Consider the following 24,151-nt stretch of genomic DNA (forward strand, 5'->3'; position numbering starts at 1 on the left):
GATCTGCTGGTGGCTGTACTTGCTGCAGTGCATCTACTATCAAATTGGGAGCAATTTGGAGTCAGACTTGCGACCACTGTGTTTTAGTGACGCACATATCCATCGCAAAGACCGAAGTGGGAAAATTTATTAGGGCCCGGGGTTGTATTTCAATTAGGCACAGTCTGCCAGTTTCTTTTTATTTTACGTTTATTTTTTTCATAACTCAGCGTCATCTCATCTGGCATAGTAGTGTGCTGTAATACTTGGCTAGAAAATAGCCATAGGAGAATACAAACGTCTTAATTACGCCTACAGTAGCGTTATATATATTTGATTTCTGGTTGATCTGCTGGTGGCTGTACTTGCTGCAGTGCATCTACTATCAAATTGGGAGCAATTTGGAGTCAGACTTGCGACCACTGTGTTTTAGTGACGCACATATCCATCGCAAAGACCGAAGTGGGAAAATTTATTAGGGCCCGGGGTTGTATTTCAATTAGGCACAGTCTGCCAGTTTCTTTTTATTTTACGTTTATTTTTTTCATAACTCAGCGTCATCTCATCTGGCATAGTAGTGTGCTGTAATACTTGGCTAGAAAATAGCCATAGGAGAATACAAACGTCTTAATTACGCCTACAGTAGCGTTATATATATTTGATTTCTGGTTGATCTGCTGGTGGCTGTACTTGCTGCAGTGCATCTACTATCAAATTGGGAGCAATTTGGAGTCAGACTTGCGACCACTGTGTTTTAGTGACGCACATATCCATCGCAAAGACCGAAGTGGGAAAATTTATTAGGGCCCGGGGTTGTATTTCAACTAGGCACAGTCTGCCATTTCCTTTTTTATTTTACGTTTATTTTTTTCATAACTCAGCGTCATCTCATCTGGCATAGTAGTGTGCTGTAATACTTGGCTAGAAAATAGCCATAGGAGAATACAAACGTCTTAATTACGCCTACAGTAGCGTTATATATATTTGATTTCTGGTTGATCTGCTGGTGGCTGTACTTGCTGCAGTGCATCTACTATCAAATTGGGAGCAATTTGGAGTCAGACTTGCGACCACTGTGTTTTAGTGACGCACATATCCATCGCAAAGACCGAAGTGGGAAAATTTATTAGGGCCCGGGGTTGTATTTCAACTAGGCACAGTCTGCCATTTCCTTTTTTATTTTACGTTTATTTTTTTCATAACTCAGCGTCATCTCATCTGGCATAGTAGTGTGCTGTAATACTTGGCTAGAAAATAGCCATAGCAATAGGATAGCATCGTTTGGTTTTAAAAACTAAAAAACACAAAAAAAAAAAAAAAAAAAAAGTTAAAAAAAAAATACAAGTTATAACTCTCATTTTCAAAATGTTTAACCCGAGGGCTAGGGGTAGAGGACGAGGGCGGGGACGTGGGCGTCCAACTACTGCAGGGGTCAGAGGCCGTGGTCCTGGGCGGGGTGAGACACCACCTGCTTATGAGGGAGCAGGGGAACGCCGCAGAGCTACACTCCCTAGGTTCATGTCTGAAGTTACTGGGACTCGTGGTAGAGCACTGTTGAGGCCAGAACAGTGCGAACAGGTGATGTCGTGGATTGCCGACAATGCTTCGAGCAATTTGTCCACCAGTCAGTCTTCCACGCAGTCCACCCATGTCACCGAAATCGGCACTCCTCCAGCTCCTGCACCTCAGCCTCCTCCCCCCCAGTCTGCCCCCTCCCAGCAAAATTTGCCATTTGAACCGGCATACTCTGAGGAACTGTTTTCTGGACCCTTCCCACAGTCACAAACCACTTGTCCGGTTGCTGATGAGCAATTTTCTGATGCCCAGGTTTTCCACCAGTCGCAGTCTGTGGGTGATGATGACCTTGTTGACGTAGTGGAAGAAGTTTGTAAAGAGGTGTCCGACGATGAGGAGACACGGTTGTCAGACAGTGGGGAAGTTGTTGTCAGGGCAGGAAGTCCGAGGGGGGAGCAGACTGAGGGATCGGAGGATGATGAGGTGACAGACCCAAGCTGGGTTGAGAGGCCGGGTGAACACAGTGCTTCTGAGACGGAGGAGAGTCCTCGACCAGAACAGGTTGGAAGAGGCAGTGGTGGGGCCAGACGGAGAGGCAGGGCCAGAGCTGGTGCATCAGCGCCAAATGTGTCAACTAGTGAAGCTCCCGTGGCGAGGGCTCCTGCGGCGAGGGCTAGATTTTCAGAAGTCTGGAGGTTCTTTAAGGAAACACCGGATGACCGACGGACTGTGGTGTGCCACATTTGCCAAACCAGGATCAGCAGGGGTTCCACCACTACTAGCTTAACTACCACCAGTATGCGCAGGCTTATGAATGCTAAACACCCCACTCAGTGGCAACAAGCGCGTTCACCTCCGGCCGTGCACACCACTGCTCCTTCCCCTGTGTCAGCTGATAGTCAGCCCCCTGCCCAGGACCCTGCCACAAAAACCCCATCGTCACCTCCACGATCCTCCACAGCATCCACCAGCGTTCAGCTCTCCATACCCCAGACGCTGGAGCGGAAACGCAAATATAGTGCAACCCACCCGCACGCCCAAGCCCTTAATGTGCACATTTCCAGATTGCTAAGCCTGGAGATGCTGCCCTATAGGCTAGTAGAGACCGAGGCCTTTCGCAGCCTCATGGCGGCGGCCGCCCCTCGGTATTCGGTCCCCAGCCGCCACTACTTTTCCCGATGTGCCGTCCCAGCCCTGCACCAGCACGTGTCAGACAACATAATCCGTGCCCTGACCAACGCCGTTTCTGACAAGGTCCACCTGACCACGGACACGTGGACGAGTGCTGCCGGGCAGGGCCACTATATATCTCTGACGGCACATTGGGTTAACTTGGTGGAGGCTGGGACCAAGTGTGACCCTGCGGCTGGTCATATACTGCCGACGCCGAGGATTGCGGGGCCTACCTCGGTCCAGGTGTTTGAGGCCTACTATGCCTCCTCCTCCTCCCACCCCTCCTCCACCTCCTCCTCCGAACGACCATCCGTGGGCATGGCGCCATCAGTCGGTAGCTCTAGGCACAGCAGCAGTGCCGTCGCTAAGCGACAGCAGGCGGTGCTCAAACTGCTGAGCCTAGGCGATAAAAGGCACACCGCCCAAGAACTATTACAGGGCATCACGGCGCAGACTGATCTGTGGCTGGCACCGCTGAACCTGAAGCCAGGCATGGTTGTGTGTGACAACGGCCGTAACCTGGTGGCGGCTCTGCAACTCGGCAGACTGACACATGTGCCATGCCTGGCCCATGTGTTAAATCTGATAGTTCAGCGTTTCCTCAAGACATACCCCAATCTGTCTGATTTGCTCACGAAGGTGCGCCGCATCTGTGCGCATTTCAGGAAGTCCAGCACAGATGCTGCCACTCTCAGGGCAGCGCAGCGCCGCCTCCAACTGCCCGCTCACCGACTGTTGTGCGACGTGCCCACGAGGTGGAATTCAACACTGACCATGTTATCCAGAGTTTACCAGCAGCGCCGAGCCATTGTAGACTGCCAGATGTCAACTTCCACCAGAACTGGTAGTCAGGTCAGTCAGCTTCCTCAAGTCTACAATGAGGAGTGGACGTGGATGTCTGATATCTGTCAGGTGCTGAGTAACTTTGAGGAGTCAACACAGATGGTCAGTGGCGATGCCGCCATCATCAGCCTCACCATCCCGCTGCTTGGCCTGTTGAAAAACTCTCTGGTCAGCATGAAGTCGGAAGCTTTGCGCTCCTCACAAGAGACAGGGGAAGAAGATTCCCTTGTTGATAGCCAAAGCACCCTTAGGTCTGTTTCTCAGCGCATATCGGAGGAGGTGGAGGTGGAGGAGGATGAGGAGGAAGAGGAGGAGAATGTTGGCGAGACACAAGAGGGGACCATTGTTGAGTCCTACACTGTTGAGCGTGTATGGGCAGAAGAAGAGGAGTTGGAGGAGGAGGAAATGGACAGTCAGGCCAGTGAGGGGAGTGAATTCTTACGCGTTGGTACTCTGGCGCATATGGCAGATTTCATGCTAGGCTGCCTATCCCGTGACCCTCGTGTTCAAAGAATTTATTCCAGCACCGATTACTGGGTGTTCACTCTCCTGGACCCACGGTACAAGCAAAATCTTTCCACTCTCATCCCTGGAGAGGAAAGGAGTGTGAGAATGCATGAATACCAGCAGGCCCTGGTGCACAAGCTGAAACAGTATTTCCCTTCTGACAGCGCTAGCGGCAGAGTGCGTAGTTCTGCGGGACAAGTAGCGAGGGAGAGTAGGCGAGCAGGCAGCTTGTCCAGCACTGGCAAGGGTACGCTTTACAAGGCTTTTGCCAGCTTTATGTCACCCCAGCAAGACACTGTCACCTGTCCCCAGTCTCGGCAGAGTAGGGCTGATCTTTACAGAAAGATGGTGAGGGAGTACGTAGCTGACCATACCATCGTCCTAAATGATCACACAGCTCCCTACAACTACTGGGTTTCAAAGCTGGACATGTGGCACGAACTGGCGCTCTACGCATTGGAGGTTCTTGCCTGCCCTGCCGCTAGCGTCTTGTCAGAGCGGGTTTTCAGTGCAGCTGGTGGCATCATCACCGATAAGCGTACACGCCTGTCGACTGACAGCGCTGACAGGCTGACGCTTATCAAGATGAATAAAGCATGGATTTCTCCTAATTTCAAATCTCCAGCAGGTGAAGGAAGCTCAACCTGAATAATTTATCCACTCCTCCTCCTCCTCATTTTCCTCCTTCTCCTCCTCTTTCTACAGTAAAGCAGAGGAAACTGGCTGTTTTTTGACAGGGCCCACTGGCTCTAGGTATAGTACTTTATGCATTTAATTTTTCTGGAGGGCCACCGACACGGTCCTCTGTTTTAAACAATTTTTGGGAGTGCCACATACAGGCACTCAATCTATTCCATTTTTCTGGAGGGCCACCTACCTGCTCCTCTGGTTTGAAAAATTTTTTGGACTGCCACATACAGGCACTCAATCTATTCCATTTTTCTGGAGGGCCACCTACCTGCTCCTCTGGTTTGAAAAATTTTTTGGACTGCCACATACAGGCACTATCCAAATTGAATTGTCTCCATAGCAGCCTCCACACGTTGTCTCCATTGCTACCTCCAAAAGTCGTCCATATAGCTGCCTCCATACATCGTCCCTTTATCAAACGAGGTTTGTCAGGCCGAAATTTGGGTTGTTTTCATGGATTCCACATCAAAGTTGTTAACTTTGTCGCCACCCTGCTGTGTTATCCACAAAATACACTGGCAAACTTTTACCATTTACGGATATTATTTCAGCGCTTCTTGCGCATCTGTTTACATTCCCCTCACCCGCCATATCCTAAACTTATAAGAACGCTACTACACTTGATCTTATACAAAAGGTTCTTAGAAGTGCTGTTTGGGGAGTAGCCTAGAGACAGGGGCTTGGATTGGCGAAAGCTCGCCTAGCAGCGGAGCGCCAGCTCCATGCGCATCATGCGCTTCTTGCGCATCTGTTTACATTCCCCTCACCCGCCATATCCTAAACTTATAAGAACGCTACTACACTTGATCTTATACAAAAGGTTCTTAGAAGTGCTGTTTGGGGAGTAGCCTAGAGACAGGGGCTTGGATTGGCGAAAGCTCGCCTAGCAGCGGAGCGCCAGCTCCATGCGCATCATGCGCTTCTTGCGCATCTGTTTACATTCCCCTCATCCGCCATATCCTAAACTTATAAGAACGCTACTACACTTGATCTTATACAAAAGGTTCTTAGAAGTGCTGTTTGGGGAGTAGCCTAGAGACAGGGGCTTGGATTGGCGAAAGCTCGCCTAGCAGCGGAGCGCCAGCTCCATGCGCATCATGCGCTTCTTGCGCATCTGTTTACATTCCCCTCACCCGCCATATCCCAAACTTATAAGAACGCTACTACACTTAACTTGGTGCAGGCTGGGACCGAGTCTGACCCTGGGGCTGGTCATATACTGCCGACGCAGAGGATTGCGGGGCCTACCTCGGTCCAGGTCTCAAAGGCCTACTATACCTCCAAATCCTCCCACCCCTCCTCCACCTCCTCCTCCTCCGAATTACCATCCGTGGGCATGGCGCCATCAGTCGGTAGCTCTAGGCACAGCAGCAGTGCCGTTGCTAAGCGACAGCAGGCGGTGCTCAAACTGCTGAGTCTAGGTGATAAAAGGCACACCGCCCAAGAGCTATTGCAGGGCATTCCACATCAAACTTGTTAACTTTGTCGCCACCCTGCTGTGTAAGCCACAAAATATACTGGAAAACTTTTTTCATTTACGGATATTATTTCAGCGCTTCTTGCGCAGATGTTTACATTCCCCTCACCCGCCATATCCCAAACTTATAAGAACGCTACTACACTTGATCTTATCCGAAAGGTTCTTAGAAGTGCTGTTTGGGGAGTAGCCTAGAGACAGGGGCTTGGATTGGCGAAAGCTCGCCTGGCAGCGGAGCGCCAGCTCCATGCCAAGAACCAACTAACATAGTTTTAACTGCAGTACCTTTAATCTACTACTAGTTCACTGCCTCCATACATCGTCCCCTTATCAAACGAGCTGTGTCAGGCAGAATTTTGGATTGTTTTCATGGCTTCCATGTTAACTTTGTCGCCACCCTGCTGTGTAATCCACAAAATATACTGGCAAACTTTTATCATGTACCAATATTATTTGAGCGCTTCTTGCTCACCTTCTTTGGTTCCTCTCTGCTACCCATTGGTTTGAAGCCTGAGTCCATTTAGGGTATGTCGCCATGCCACTCTCTAGCCTTCCGCTGCTGCCGCTGCCTCTGCATGCCGTCCCCTATAGTGTCAGGGTCAATTATTGGATGTTTTAGATGCTATCTAGCTTCATTCTGTCACTCTGTCATGGCCATGCTGTTGCCCATAATTTTGGCATAATGGTGCGATTAAGCAGCCTCAGAGGCATCCATGCATGCTGCCCCTGCTGTTTCCTGTCCATTTCCGTGGTGTTTCCATCCTTTTCTGAGGTTCCCAGGTGTTTGGCCAAGCTTCCCTGTGCAGAGCCTTGGTCCCCTTGAAAAATGCTCGAGTCTCCCATTGACTTCAATGGGGCTCGTTACTCGAAACGAGCACTCGAGCATCGGGAAAAGTTCTTCTCGAATAACGAGTACCCGAGCATTTTAGTGCTCGCTCATCTCTAGAAGTGACTGCTAGAGAAGTCAAGGTAGCTATTGCTATCGACCTTCTTAAAGAAGGTCTTAGTCTTGAGAGCCTTGAAGGTGTATATTGATTAAGACCCCTTTGGCTTTTTTCCAGTGGTTTTTGTCTACGGTGTTTTTCCCCTCTCCCTCTTGACTTACCCCCCTTTTTTACCCTCTGTAAATATAAGTTTAAGGAGATTACTGGTTGGTATTCCCATCATAACCTTTTATCCATTTGTATACTGGTTGAATGTTGCTAGGTTACTGGATATGCTTTTCCATCAATATTTTGGCTCTAACAAAAGAAAGAGAAAAATTACTCTGACCGGAGCTCCAACAATCCTTTATAAATTGTTTATGAATCCAACACGGTATATTGCTTGACGCATCGATCTTTTTCAATGAGTATTGCACGTCTCCACAGGTTTCTGACAAGAATAGGTCACCATTCAGACCAACTCCATCGCGTTTCCTAATCCTCCTTCATTGCCATCTCTCAATTTCACTAGAAATTCACGCCCCTGAAGAAGCTATGTAGGCGAAACCCAGGGTCGGGTGGACATGTGTGACTGGCGTCCTGCTTATGTCTAGATATGCGCATTTTTACAAATGTTTTGTGAGTATATTTTTAATAAAATTTTAAACTACAAATAATATACTACACTATCCGTATGCGTATTTCTTCTAGTGAAATTGAGAGATGGCAATGAAGGAGGATTAGGAAACGCGATGGAGTTGGTCTGAATGGTGACCTATTCTTGTCAGAAACCTGTGGAGACGTGCAATACTCATTGAAAAAGATCGATGCGTCAAGCAATATACCGTGTTGGATTCATAAACAATTTATAAAGGATTGTTGAAGCTCCGGTCAGAATAATTTTTCTCTTTCTTTTGTTTTAATTGTGGGACTGTTTACGGACTGGTCCTGAGTCGTTGTTAGCTCCTAGAAGTCAAGTGTGCAACACATTAAGATTGTTATATAATATTTTGGCTCTATCTGTGCATGCGCCGGTTCACACGCAGGCGCAATGACAGGCTGGCTTATTGGATACACCTCCTTGATGGTGTCTCCGGTTCTGGTTCAATTTGCACATGCGCCTGTTCGCACGCATGCGCGCTGACAGATGACACTTCTGCAGTTTCGCGCCACACAACAGTCTGGCCTTACTGATGCTGCTTGTAGCAATTAATCTGATTGTATCTTGCTTACAGGTATGTTTGTCTAAATGTATTTATTTCGCTGGTTATAACAATATTTCATTAGTGTTCGCATTTTGAAAAAGGGTCATAGTACCCAAAACGCGTTAAAAGGACATTTTATTTCGATTTTATGTTTTGCATTTTATTGCACAATGATGCTTTGGTATTTTAATGCTTATTGAAGAATGAATTGCTATTTTTGGACACAAACTCTGTTCCTGGATTACTTTTTAGCGCCCCATCAGTGCTCAGAGATTTTTTGCTTTTAATTTTCTTATCACTCACAGTTATCACTTACTGATGACCGGGATTCTGAGCCTTGGGAGCTGCTTTCTGTATCCAAGAAGCTATTGTCTGTGAACCCACACATTCCTTTGGACTGTTTGAATTGGACCCCAGGTTGGGCTATATACGCGCCATTTGAAGAATCCACAAGGTGAGCACCCTATTGGTACTTCTACTTCAAGCATTACTCAAACGATATAACCCAAGGCGCCGCTCCCTGTGCCCTTTTCTCTTTTTTCTTGTATTCTAGGGCTCAAAAATGATAGGGACAGACATGGGTATTGCCCTTGTAAGGGCAGGAGCTATACAAGATGGGGTGTTATGGGCAAGACAAGGACCGTCCCTCCAAAATGGACCTAAATCTGATGTATAAGAGAGCACATGAGTCATGGTAAGAATGATCTATTTATCATGCATAAACACATGTAATAAAAGAACTTTGTAAGACAGGAGGTGAGAAATATCTTAATTTTAAAGAACATTTATTTACATTTTAACTCTTGGTACCATCTATTAGTTTTGTAGAATTTATTAATGAAGTATAACAAAAGTCATCTGCAATGACAATCACTCTTTAAAGGGACACTGTCGCCACATTTTAACAAATACAGCTAGATCCTATAAAGTCCTACTAACTAACTGACAACCTTCTTTAGCAAAAATTGTTTTCCTTACAGCCCCATAAATTAACTTTATCTTATATTACCTGGCTTGAGGTGGGGCATGTTCTGCTCAGCTGGCCCATGCCATCTAATCCTTCCCATACTTTATGCCTCCTTATTATTCAGCATGTCATGGTGATGTCATCAAAGGTCCTATACTCTTTACATTTACAAAATGTATCCCATGTATGTATCTGATCAGAAGAAGTCACAACAGCCTCCATGGATGTCTACTTCTCTCCATCCTCCATGGAGACTGCTGTGATTTCATGTGATCAGATACATCCATGGGGTACAGTTTGCTAATGTTAAAGGACCTTAGATGATGTCACTCTAGTCACCATTAATGGAAAAAATGCAATGAAATGTGTGTGTAGGGGTGTGGAGGCAGCATGAGAAGAGGGAGGGTTTGGGGGCCTGGTAGTGTGAGGAGGTGGGATATTTGGGTGCTGGCTATGTCAGGAGAAGGGAACATGAGGCCGGCTGTGTAAGAAGGTGGGAGATGACGGAGGACATGGATTCTGGCTGTGTATGGATAAGAGGACATGGGCGGCTGACTATGTAAAGGGTTACAGGGGGATTTTACAGGATGACTGCATAAGGAGAAGGGCGTGAGGAGTCTGGCTGTGTGAGGTAAAGGGCACATGGAGATTAGCTGTGCGAGGAGAAAGAGACATGGGGAGTTGTGAAGGTGGAGGAGAAAAATAAACTAAACAAAACTATGTATTCTGTTATACTCAGAATCAAGGGGACAAAAATAAACATCATCTGCAGTTACAATTATAAAATATACCACTTCCAACTTCCATACAAATTCAACATAAGAACAAACCTAAAGTACCTATTTAGTATGTAATTCGGGGACTGTCTGTACATGTACATAGAGGGCAGTATTATGGTAGCTATATTTTTGTATATAGGAGGCAGTATTCTAGTAGTTATATTCTTGTACATAGGAGGCGGTATTATAGTAGTTATATTCTTGTACATAAGGGCAATATTATAGTAGTCATATTCTTGTACATAGTGAACAGTATTATAGTAGCTCTTGTACATAGTTGTCAGTATCATAGTACTGTAGTTATATTTTTGTTCCTAGGGGCAGTATTATAGCAGTTATATTCTTGTACATAGGGGTCACAGTTTTATTGTAATTATATTCTTGTACATAGGGGGACAGTATTATAGTAGTTATATTCTTGCCCATAGGTGGCAGTATTATAGAAGTTATATTCTTGTACATAGGGGGCAGTATTATAGTAGCTATATTATTGTACATAGGGAGCAGTAATATTGTAGTTATATTCTTGTATATAGGGAGCAGTATTATTGTAGTTATAATCTTGTTCATAGGGGCAGTATTATAGTAGCTATATTAGTGTACACAAGGAGCAGTAATATTGTAGTTATAATCTTGTTCATGGGGGCAGTATTATTTTAGTTATATTCTTGTATATAGGGAGCAGTATTATTGTAGTTATAATCTTGTTCATAGGGGGCAGTATTATGGTAGCTATATTTTTCACATAGGGAGCATTATTATTGTAGTTATATTCTTGTACATAGGGGCAGTATTATTTTAGGAAAAACAAATTCGGAATCCAGCACTCTGTGCCATACACGGAGATGGTCCAATGTCAAATAAATCTTCCTTTATTGAAGTTAAAAGTCCGCATGACTTTTAACTTCAATAAAGGAAGATTTATTTGACATTGGACCTTCTCCGTGTATGGATTCCGAATGTGTTTTTCCTGTTTGTTGGGCCCGTGGACAGAGGCCGGCTTCCGCAGCACCTGCCGTGAATTGGAGTACGGACACAATACTTACACCTCTGATACGGGTGAGCTGGCGTTTTTCCTTTTTTCATTTGTTTCGTGCAGTATTATTTTAGTTATATTCTTGTACATAGGGGGCAGTATTATAGTAAATATATTCCTGTACATAGGGGCAGTATTATAGTAGCTATATTATTGTACACAGGGAGCAGTAATATTGTAGTTATATTCTTGTACATAGGGGGCAGTATTATATTAGTTATATTCTTTAATCATAGGGAGCAGTATTATTGTAGTTATATTCTTGTTAAGGCCCTAGGAAGCAGGAACACGCGTGCCGACCAGGCTGGACGGGAGCAGGAGCGTGGAGAGGTCAGTTGGGTGCTGGGGTCGGGGGCAGCACCATGGAGAGAGGCACGGGTGTGCACCCGTGACATGGGATATCCTGAGGACAACTGATTTAAAGAAGCACTCACAATCATCTCCACTTCAAACTGATTTTTCTGATAAAGGAATTGATTGTGTGAATATACTCTTTCATTAGGCCCTTACATATGTTCACTAAACAGATTTTTCATATCACTATTAAAATGTACCTATAAAGTCCTGAACCGCAGGAATCATCTAAGACTGAGTAGTATCCATAATTCCCGTCAGGGTTCCATGAAATGACATAAATGGAGGAGGGATTCACTAGAAGCTCATGCAGTATGATTACAACCATGTGCTGCACTACTGACAACTTGATAATAACATTCAGACTTTTTTCCATGCTGTGTAAGTTATGATTCTTGCAGGTTGTTGTTTTGAGCTAAAAGTATGTTTTTTTTTCATCTGACTATGATATATTTTCCAATTACCACAGTCTGAGTTAAAGAAATCCCCAATAATAATGTTCGCGTAAGTGAAGAAGGAAAAAATCTCCAACAGTCACGCAGAGGTTTGACTGCTATACATAAGAAATCATGTCACTTTTAGTTGTTGGCAATAAAAAGACATGTTTGAAGTATATAAAATGTCACAAGTAATTAATTTATTGGACTATGTTTATTCTCTATGGTTTTCTTAGTATTTGGACTTCATGTCATTAGAAGCAATAACTCAGCAATTCCCTTTATCTCCCCACAACACAGCACTCCCTCATTTGTCTTTATTGTGGCTATACTGGGAGCTCTTCATAGAATTATGGCTCTGTTTATGTGTACAGTGGGAATATTAATTCCTTCAGAAATTCGACAGTTTTTCTGTTTCTGGGCAGTTTTAGCATGGTCACAAATCATTAAAGACGCTGGGGATGGCCTTGAAGATGACATAAATCAACATAACTTCCTTTTGAAAGTTTACACTAACACTTTTTATCAGCTATTGTTCCTTGTGTAGCCATATAATGACAATTTAATAAGTGCTGCTCACTGAATTAGAGAATAACCTGTGATACCAAAGACCCAGATGCTTCACCATTATGAGTAACAGGTAGCATCAGTGATACCACCAGAATTATATATACCGCTGAACCGTTTTGTGAAATGTCTCCTTATTAAAGCCAAGAAAGTGATCCAAGCCCTTTATTTAGAAGTCAAAGTCAGAAGTGGCTATGAATTAGTTATGACAGACTGCAGTGGTCCATCTGTTGAATTACTTGACTGTATATCATTATTTCATGTAAGTTCTACAATTTATGATTTCCTGAAATGGGAATATAAGCTTTTTAAAAACATACAGAGCTTGTGCCATTTTATAACTTCTATAAAATGGTGAACCAGTCACCATGAAAATGCAGTGTAATCTGCAGGCAGATTGTTATAGGGCAACCCAGAACATTGAAATATAGTTTCACAGGAAATGATTCAGTATTATATTTTGTGCACTTTAATTTCTGTAGATTCTACCTTGAGAACTCAATCCAGTATTCGGAATTCACTAATGGAAATGGAAATCAATTTGTACATTAAGAGGTGGGAGAGGTACAATCACCAATATGGCCGCCTCCATTACATCATAACATAGAAAGAGCAGAGAATTAAGTGTATACAATACTCTAACGGATTCCTGTTATACTGAATTTTTATTAACTCTCATGCTATAGTCAATTTACCTTCAAGCCTGTTGGAGTACTTGAAGTAAGGTTTTTGAATACTTTACAGTAAATTATAATCATGTCTTTATATTTGCGCTTCTTCTATTCAGTGACATTAGCTAATGCTTTGCATTGATAAACTAGATGATTTCATTTTATCTTAAATAGGATTAACAACAGTAGGACATATTAACAGTGAGAAAACGCCAAGGAGCTGTCACTATTTGTAACAATATGTTATAGCATATGGTATTTGAACAGTTTGTTAAAGCAGTATATATACATATAAAAGGAAAGATCAAGAAGCGCACTTGGGTACCTGCTACCATAGGGCTGAGTAAAGAGTCTTTCAAAAATATAGAAAGAATAATAGCAGCATTCATTTTGTACATATATACACTAAGGGGCATAGTTAGCAGGAGCTCTACGTCAGGCCAGTTCTAGTTTATTGCTAGCACTTGCGATTATTTGCCTCAATCCGCCACCTTCATGCCAGTGGGGAGTGAAGAGGGGGAGTGCGGCCGAAGAGGCGTGGACGGCAAGAATTGGGCTGGTGCGAGGTGTTACTGTCCCCGTGCTGGCACACTCACCAGCTGTGTTTATTTCTACACCAGGCAGAGATTTCTTCCGCCTTTTGATGTATTGCACTGCGAAAATGAAGCAGTGGGCCTATCATACAACTATCATAAATATCCCCATATATATATTCGGCTGGCACAGTGAAGGTAATAATGTGATAAAATAGTAGGGCCCACACCACAATGAATATAAACAGAACACAAAAAATTAGTGGGTAAATGCCCACAACAAGTCACAAGAAATCAATAGGCATTTAAAAAAAACACAAAATGTTTATAAGTATCCTATAAAAACAATTAAAAACATAGATTCAGTGTACAAATTATCATGGGGCTGGTACAGGTAAACCAGAACAACCCTATAACCCCACACATAAAACCCCTTGTAAGCTGGCACACCTTCACAGTCTCCTCCGCATTCCCTTCCTCCTAACCCCACCAATCCACCCCCCCACACACTTCCACATTTCCAAAGCCCTGTTGCTAAAATGTTAGCTAAAAGTAATCTACACATAAATATACACCCACAGGCAAGGGCAGAAAGAGTTGTTTGTTACTGCATGTTACAGTTATTATGATGCTTATGGTTTTCATGTTTGTACCTTTACATTTCAATACCACAATACTTACTGCAAAGTGGCTAGAGGGGTGTGCATCTTGATTTCTCAAAATGTGGCATTTGCACATAGCTTCACAGAATCCTATTGGTTAAGTGGAAAATAGGGCCAGTGTAGGTCACCCTAGTATCATTATACACACTCAATGTGGGTGAGGCTTCATGGCTTAGAGAATCCCTCAAAACAATAGACTCCTTATCAGAAGGGAACCAAGTTTTACCCTATATGACATTTTAGCTAAGCCATGTTTCCTGCGACTGAAATTCTTCTTTACCAAGAATATACTGGCAGATACTACACAACCTGTCACATGAGAGGCACACAAACTGGTAATCAGAGGGAAACACATGGCCCTAGGCATTTGGATTAAAAAACAAAAAAATGCTAAACTTCACAAATTACTAATGCATATTTTGGCATAAGAATTTGTAGAATGGAAAAGGCTGATGGGTAGGAACGAAGTAAGCTTAGGAATGAACTAGATTTGCTCAAAATCAGGGCAGCTAAAAGCTACCATTATGTGAAGTATCATACTCATGTAGACAGGGGGAAAAATCTCATCTAATTAAGAAAGGGAAGTAGACGGCATTTATAGTCTAATAGCCTAACGATATAGCTGATGCCATCAAGGCCTTTTATCATCTTCTGTATATCTTAGATGACAAGCAAACTGATGAACAACATCTTAAAAGCAACCTCATAAAAGACTTATTAAGTAGGCACAATTACCGCTGCTAGACCCCTCAGCTCAGGCTGAGTGAAACCAGCTGCCCAGAAAGAGCTCAAGGATTTAATATCAACCCTACCCCCGGGGGAAAAGCCCGGTTTTTACAAAAAATTTCTTGGCACCCTCTTTCTCCATATCACCAACTGGTGCAACTCTTAGCTAAATGGAGTTCTTCTCCGTAAACAGGCCCTGGAAGCGACAATTACTTCCAGTACTTCCCAAACTAGGCAAGAATTTGTAGGAGCTATCAGCCTATCACTCTTTTAATTGCAGACATTAAAATAATTGGCCAAGCTGATGTTAAGAGGTTAAGCCCAATTTTTGCATAAGCTGATTAATAAAGAACAGACCAGATTTGTTCCTGGCAGGAAAAGAAACCACAACTCCGTAAGGGTGTTACATGCAATTCGCTATTCAGTTGATCCTTCGCGGCACAGATGCCAAGAATGCTTTCTACAGAGTGGGATGGAATTATATGGTGGAAACCCTAAAGTGTTTTGGAATCCCGATTCAGTTTATTGAATTGTCACGGGTGCCCCTTTGACCCATGCTTCTGCGATCAACAAGTAGGGGCGTTACACTGGTCTACATCTTCCGTTCTTATGGGTCTTCCGTGGTTGCAGCGCCACCCACCTGTGCTCAACTGGCAGTCCGGGAAAGATCTTTATTGGCCTTCAATGCCAGTCACACTATCTAGTGGCACTTCATCCTGTGGCCACCATGTCTTCTCCGGTGTCCTCCAAACCTCTGGTGGGTCTTCCTGCTTCTTATATGGCCTTTGTTGACGTCTTCTCGGAGAAGCAAGCTGAGCCTCCACACGACTGCCCTATAGAGCTGTTGCTGGGCACGTCTACTCCATGGGGTCAGGTGTACCCAATTTCTGTGCATGAAATTGCAGCTGTGTCAGCCTATGTGAAGGAGAATCTGCAGAAGGGGATCATACGCAAGTCCTCTTTCCTTCCGATGCTGGGTTCTTCTACGCGGCCAAGAAGGATGTTTTACTCCGTCCATGTATTGATTATCAAGTTCTTAACAAGATTATGGTTAAGAACTGCAACAGATGGACCCCACAAAATTGTCTGTGGTAGTTTAGTAGCCTTGACCAGTGGGACTTTGTGCCATCCAGAGATTCCTGGTCTTCTCTAATTACTACCGGCAGTTTATACATTTCTCCTCCTTCGTGTCTCCCATTTGGCACTAACCAAGAAAAATGCCAATGACCTCTGGCGGCTGAAGAAGCTTTCTCAAAGCTGAAGTATGCCTCTGCTCCTGTACTCACTTGACTAGATACAGAGAAACTGTTCCTGCTAGAGGTTGTTGCTTTCTTGGTAGGAGGTGGAGCCGTTCTAATGAAGAAAGGGCCCAAAGGCCAAACTCTCACTTGTGGCTTCTTCTTGTAAACATTCTCAGTCACATAAAGAAACTACTCTAATGGTGATCGGGGGCTTCTGGCCATGAAGCTTGCTTTGGAAAAGGGGTGTTATCTTCTTGAAGGAGCTCTTTATATAAATATTACTTGGCAACCGATTTTGAGAAAAAAGTGGAACAAGCTGGACTCCCTATTCAGTCCAGAAGCATCAATATATAATCAAAAACACGAACCACTTGTAATAGTTTTCTTTAAAATTTCTTTGCTTTATATAATTCTTGACAAAGTGATTACAAAAAGATACAATCTATAGAAACAACTAGTTATTGTCAACAACTTCTTGGGGATATACCTCCAAATGCAGTCCTTAGATTTCTTTATGATGGTTGCATAAATGCAATTCCACTTTCGAGATTCACTGTACCGTGGCTTGTAGAGACATCTCACAGGTATTCTTTAGCAGAACATTGGGTCATTTCATTAGTCACTCCTTAGCAGAGGCGGCGCTCGCATGATTCTTGTGACATTTCGGAGGTCACGCCTCCTTCCTTGAGGGAGCTCATCATCTGGTCTGTATCTATTCTGACCACAAAAATCTCCTGTACCTCCAGACCGCTCAATGCCTCAACCCACAACAGGCTCGTTGGTCCCTTTTTCCTCATCCATTTCCGACTGTCAGAGAAGAATGTCAAAGCCGATGCCCTGTGGATCTATGGCAAATTCCTCTAGGAAGGCCCTATGCCCTTCGGAAGAGTATATTATCTTGGGGACATTGCTCTTGTGTGGCTGGGCACCCTGTGGTACAGAGATCTGTCACTCTCATCTCTTGTTTCTAGTAGTGGCCAGGACTGGTCAAGGATGTACGAGACTTTGTGAGTTGCTGTGCCCAAAATAAGTCATCACGTCTCAAGCCAGCAGGTCTGCTCCTGCCACTGCTTACACCCAGCTGCCCAAGGACTCATGTGCCTGTGGAATTTATTACGGATCTTCCACTTTTTTCCAGTAATACTGTCTATTAATACCGTCTAATTAATATGTCCCACTTCGTTCCTCTGCCTTGTCTTCTGTTAGCTCCTTGTCTTGCCAACGTGTTCTTTATCCACATCTTCCGGCTTCATGGACTTCCTCTGCACATTGTCTCGGACTGAGGGGTCCAGTTTGTATCCAAACTGGCGTTCCTTGTGTAACCAACTGCAAGTAAAGCTGGACTTTTCCACTGCCTATCATCCACAGTCATATGGGCAAGTGGAGAGAGTCAATCATACTGTTATCTACGGCAATTTGTTTGCGCTCAACAGGATGACTTGTCTACCCTGATACCTGTCAGAATTCTCCTATAATTCCCTGGACTCAATCTGCCGGTACCTCTCCCTTCTTTATTGTCTGTGGACGACATGCACGCCCACCTCTTCCTCTTTCTGTGCCTTTTGATGTTCCTGGCGTGGAAGATTTGATGCTAGACCTCAAATCCATCTGGGAGCAAACTCAGCAGTAACTACTTCGGACATCCGCGCCGACCCAAACCCAGGCCAACAAGAAAAGCAGGTCTCCTCCAGTCTTCTCTCTGGGTGATAAACTGTGCCTGTTCTCCAGATATGTTTGGCTGAAGATTCCCAGCTACAAACTCAAGTCCTTGTTTCCTGGGTCCATTCAGGGTGCTAAAGCGCATTAACCTCATCACTTACAAGCTTCATCTTCCTCCCATCAACCGCCTGCCAAACCGATTTCACGTCTCCCTTCTAAAGCCTGTCATCAAAATTTGCTTCTCTCAGAAAGTAGCTTCTCCTGATGCTGATTCCACTAATGTCTTTGAAGTTAAGGAGATCCTGGACGTGAAGATGGTGAGAGGGAGCCATTTTTTTCTCATTGACTAGAGGGAATTCAAGCTAGAGGAGAGATCTTGGGAGCTCAGTGTCCTTTAGAGGTTCCTTCTGGCCAAAAAGCGGGGGAGGCTGAACGGCGTGGGGGGCAGGGGGGGGCCACGGCTGGTGTACTGTCACGGGTGCTCCAGCAACTTACATCTCGACCTGCATCTCTGACCTCTCCGTGCTCCAGCGGCATCTCTTATGGTCCATTGGTACATGTACCGGCTTTCTAGTTGTTATTCCTGAGTACTATCCATTGTGACCTTTTGCTACGTTCCTGATCTTGTTTACTTGCTGCCTGTCTTTACTTGCTGCCTACCTTGCCTTGGCCACTACTGTGGGCAAAGTCGAGTCTGTGAAACGACCTGGTGGTATCCCGCAGTAGCAAGTCCAACCCACTATAAGGCGGGCTCTGGTGAATACCGGGTGCCACTTATACTCCGCTCCTAGATGTTGGTTTACGTCATTGCTCAGTGGGTCCACCACCTCTGACCCTGACAAGCAGTAATGTCACTTTATAAAAATCCTATAGATAACACCAAGGTGAATGGCGCCCTGTCTAACTACTTTCAAATATTATGGTAATGGGGATCCCATCGCAAGCCCTAACAGTCTGTGCCAACCAGTAATGAAGGGTACAATAAGGGTTATAAAGCAGCTAATGCTAGATAAAAGTCTGCTAGGAATAACGTCTCTCCTAATGCCAGCTAGTATTACATCTCTCCTACTCTTCCCTAATAGAGGTCACACTAATAGACGTGACACACATCAACTGTGGAACCAATGATCAGGTACGATGCTGAAGTTCTTTAATGGGACCATAGCATGCAATATTGAGAGTCGTGTGGAGTATTCTCGTATCCCATTAAACTTTGTTCAACACAAAGAAATTAGCTATAACCACACTACACTACATGAAAGCTCACCCATTCTCACTGACCAAGGGGTGGCTTCTTTAGAAAGAGCTCCCAAAAGGAGCTATTTTGCTTCTGTATGATTTTATAATCAATAGCAACATAGCAGCTAAACTGGCCTATATATTAGGGTGGGAAGAAGAGCTCTAAATGACTTTTACAGACGCACAGATAGCAGTCTTCCGCTATAGGTCACACGGTTTTTCAATGTGCGCAATGTTACACAGTGGTACAATACCCCCTCCATACTAAAAAAAAGAGAGGGTTAGCTCCCTCAATCGTTGTTGGTGCTGGTGGAGTGGTGAGGGGACATTATGACATATACTGTGGTCTTGCCCTTCTATTCAAATATATTGGGCTATACTGAAGGAGAAAATATCCCAAATCTTGGGGAAGGAAATCAGTCTCATGTCTGAATCAGTACTTTTATGGTTACCCAATAAGACCTGGAAACCCCATAAAAAGGATTTGGCCACACATTTAATCCATGCTGCAAAACTAGTTATTCCACCGAAATGGCATTAAAAAGAACCACCGTTGTTGAGGGAGTGGGCTAATAGAGTGGACCAAATCCACAGAATGGAAATGTTGGTGCGCTGGGAATTTGACCTCCGTAGCAAAACACTTGTTACACCTATATCAAGGCTGTCATATTGGATGGAAAATTATTATCACCTATTTTTTTCTTTCCATGGCACTTTGATTCAAGCTTCTTTCCAATCAACCCCCTCTCCTTCCCAACCATAACATACCAACGATAGAGAGAAGAGACTTTTGCCAGAGACAGTTACTTTTAATCTACTTTGTATCAATGCAATGAAAGATCAATGCAGTCTGCTGGGAAAATATCACATTGGAGAATGAATAATTACCATAAATCTACTCTGTACAGGTTTTCTTTCAAATAAACACATTGCACAAATCATATTGCTTTTTTTCCACATTAATTTATAATCTAAATTTGCTTCTTCATAAACTAAATCTAGCAAAATATATAAAAGTTGCCCTCTTTTCTTTTGTCAGCATTGTTTTATATATTTAAAACAAGCTTTTATAATGATCATATTTAAAATTATGTAAACATATTTTGCTGAAAATACTTGGTGTAAATCTCATTTTAAATATATTCTAAGATTTACTTAAAAAGTTTAGAATAAGTTAGAACATAAAGCTACCAATAAATACCATATTTCTGACTATAAGAATACTTTATAGCAAGAAAAAAATCTTACTAAAAAGTGCCTGCATCTTATAGTGCGAAGGTCAGGAGGATTCAGCACTGCCAGACCCCCCTCACAGCTGTAATGGAAATCGGGGGACGCACTGACATAGCACTTCACACAATCTCATAGAGAGGAGAGCCTCTGCACTGCCCTCTCCCGGGGGGTCCCGACATAGTTATAACCTATAGAACCTAGAGTGATGTCAGAAGCTTGTGACTGATCGTGACCAATGACCGATGCAAGGAGCTCATGCTGATGAGGATGGGGCATAGTACTTAGAAGTTAAGGATTGGGACATGGTAAGAAGAAGGGGGTGTTTTTTTGTGTGTATAGCAGTGCTTAGTGTGTTCCTAGTGTCTGTATAGCAGAGCTGTGTATCTTTCTGTTTATAGCAGTGCCCAGTGTTTTTCTTATGTGTGTGTGTATAGTAGAGCTGTGTATGTGTTTCTGTGTATAACATTGCTCAGTCACTTTGTGTGTGTTTTTTTTTCTGTGTGCATAACAGAGCCCAGTGTATGTAGAAGTGCCAACTGTGTATAGCAGTGCGTCGTGTATTTAGCTGTGCCCAGTGTATTCCTATGTGTGTTTGTATATACAGCAGTGGGAAGTGTGTTCCAGATGATAAATAAGAACAGTTTACACCTTCAGTATTGTTTGCATATCATAAACCATGATATTCCATAGCGCTTTAGAAATAATAGGGGGCATATACAAATTAAATACTAATATTATATAATAATAATAATATAATACAAGTACAAACAGTCATATGGAAAAATAGGAGTGATGAGGCTAATTCAAAATACAAAGCAACAATAAGTAGAAAAGTTATCTAAATTGTATTCAATTCACAATTTCTCTGATCGCGGGTGTTAACCCCTAACACACCGCGGTCGCGCTGACCACGACGTGCCAGGGGCATTTCGCTGGAATCGTGGCCGTGGCCCTTACCGGGGGGATCCGGGGGGGTTTGATGCTCCGATCGCAGCCCGGGGACTGCCAGTGCCCGAGGCTGTGCGATCTGCTTCCTGTAGCCGGGTCCCTGCCTTCTGGCAGAACCCGGCTGTGACACCCTGAGCATGCGCAACATGATCAGTGTGTCACATAATACAGTGTAATACATCTGTATTACACTGTATTATGTGAAGAATAGCTTGAACAAGTAAAAGTTTTGAAAAAAACACTAATTCACCACACTTTTGAATAAAAATAATTAATTAAATAAAGTTAAAGTCCCCTAAACACAAACATTCCCTATACACATCTAATAAAGTTAAAAAACCTGAAAATCACCAAAATACCCCACATATTTGGTATCGCCGCGTCCGTAACAATCTGTACAATAAGTCCGAAACATTATTGGACCCGCGAAAAACTCGCCAAAAATGTAAATTTTCATAAAATCCCTTCACAAAAATGTTCCTAAAAGTGATAAAAAAAAGTTATGTGCACCAAAATGGTACCACTGAAAAGGACAACTCAACACATAAAAAATAAGCCTTAAACTAGCTCTGTCAACCAAAAAATATTAAAGTTACGTCTCCGAAAAGATGTCGATGCAAAAACAAATGAGATTTTCTTTATATTCGGTTTTTTTCTGCAAAATATGTAAAAAACTATATAAATAAGGTATCACCGTAATCGTAGTGATCTATAGAATAAAAATATTATAGTATTTTTAGTGTACGGTGTATGACCCCCAAAATATACAAAAAAAAGGAACCCAAAATTGACAATTTTCTTTTCCTCCATAAAGAGTTAATAAAATCTCATCAAAAAGCTACAGACCCACTAAAATGAAGTATTTGTAAAGTGCATCTCATGTCGCAAAAAATAAGCCCTTATATGTCCAAATTTCCCAAAAAATAGAGGTTGTATAACCAAAATAAAGTGACAATGCATAATCTGCTCTGAACGGCGCAGCTCCCCCCTCAATGCCCTGTCATGTGCCCATGCAGCAGGTTACCACCACATATGGGGTATTGTTATACACGGGAGAGATTGGGTATCAAATTTTGTGGAGTGTTTTGGTATTTTATCCACTGAGAATTTGTACATTTTATGAAAAACACATTAATTTAGTAAAAAAAAAAAAAAAATTCAAAATTGCATCCGATTTTGTTTTAACCCCTGTAAACCAATTAAAAAGGTTAACAAACTTCATAAAAGTTGTTTTATGTACGTTGAGGGGTGTAGTTTCTATAATGGCATAATTTATGGGGTTTTACTTTTATATAGGCCTCTCAAAGTGACTTCAAACCTGAGCAGGGCCCTCAATAGCAGGATTTTGCTTTTTTTATGACAATGTGAAAAATTGCACCTGACGTTCAAAAAAATGAGGTATGATGAGGTCTGAGGTATGATTAAGGACCCACGGATGGGGTCTGAAATGCATAACCTTTTTTTTTCCCTGTGATCACTTTTAACTTTGATGTTTTTTCAATAAAAAATTTTTCCTGATTTTACCAACCCCTTGCCTGATGCTTATGGACCTTCCGATTTTTGTGTGCCATTACCGCTATTCCCCGGGATTGGACCGGGTTAACCCATCGAGCATGGCCCCGCACTATGGAGCTACAGACTAGGTGAGCTGACACAATACTACTACTATAATACTGCCCTCCATGTACAAGAACATAACTACTATAACACTGCCCCCCATGTACAAGAATATAACTACTATAATACTGCCCCCTATGTACAAAAAAGGCCTGGACATTAACCCCTTCCTGCCGCAGCCCTTTTTCGTTTTTTTGTTTTCATTTTTTACTCCCCACCTTCAAAAATCTATAACTTTTTTAATTTTCATGTACAGAGCTGTTTGTTTCTGCGTAACAAATTTAACTTCAAAATGGTGGTTATTAATATTCCATACTGTGTACTGGGAAACGGGAAAAAAAATTTCAAATGCAGTGAAATTGGTAAAAAAACCCATTTGTGCCATATTCTTGTGGGCTTGGATTTTTTACGGATTTCACTGTATGCCCTTAATGACATGTCTACTTTATTCTTTGGGTTAGTATGATTACAGGGATACCAAATTTGTATAGTTTTATAATGTTTTCCTACATTTACAAAAATTAAAAACCTCCTGTACAAATTTTTTTGGGGGGATTTTGCCATCTTCTGGCGCTAATAACTTTTTAAAACTTTGGTTTACAGAGCTTTGGGGGGGGGGGTGTCGTCTTTTGCGACTTTTGATGACGTTTTCAATGCTGTCATTTTAAAGACTGTAGGAAATTTTGATCATTTTTTACAGATATTTTTTTTTAAATGGCAAAAAAGTGCCATTTTCGACTCTGGACGCTATTTTCCGTTACGGGGTTAAACACAGTGAAAAACCATTATTATATTTTAATAAATCTGGTATTTTCGGACACGTCGATACCTAATATGTTTATGAATTTTAGTGATTATTTATATTTATATCAGTTCTCGGGAAAGGGGGGGGGGGATTTGAGTTTTTAGGGTTTTTTATTATATATTTTTTTTAATTTTTAAATTTTTATTTTTGCTATTTTTCAGACTCCCTAGTGTACTTTAACCCTAGGTATGATCCTATCATATACTGCCATACTACAATAAATGAAAATATATGGGGGTTTTACTCCTCATTCATTTCAAAGTGCTGATAGCACATTGTAATGAATGGGTTAACACGAAGCAGCCTCGAGTCTTCAGAAGACCCAAGGCAGTCATGGTGATGAAACGCCTCTCCCTGATGACAGC

This window comes from Engystomops pustulosus, chromosome 2 (assembly GCF_040894005.1).
Source record: "Engystomops pustulosus chromosome 2, aEngPut4.maternal, whole genome shotgun sequence".
NCBI lineage: Eukaryota > Metazoa > Chordata > Amphibia > Anura > Leptodactylidae > Engystomops > Engystomops pustulosus.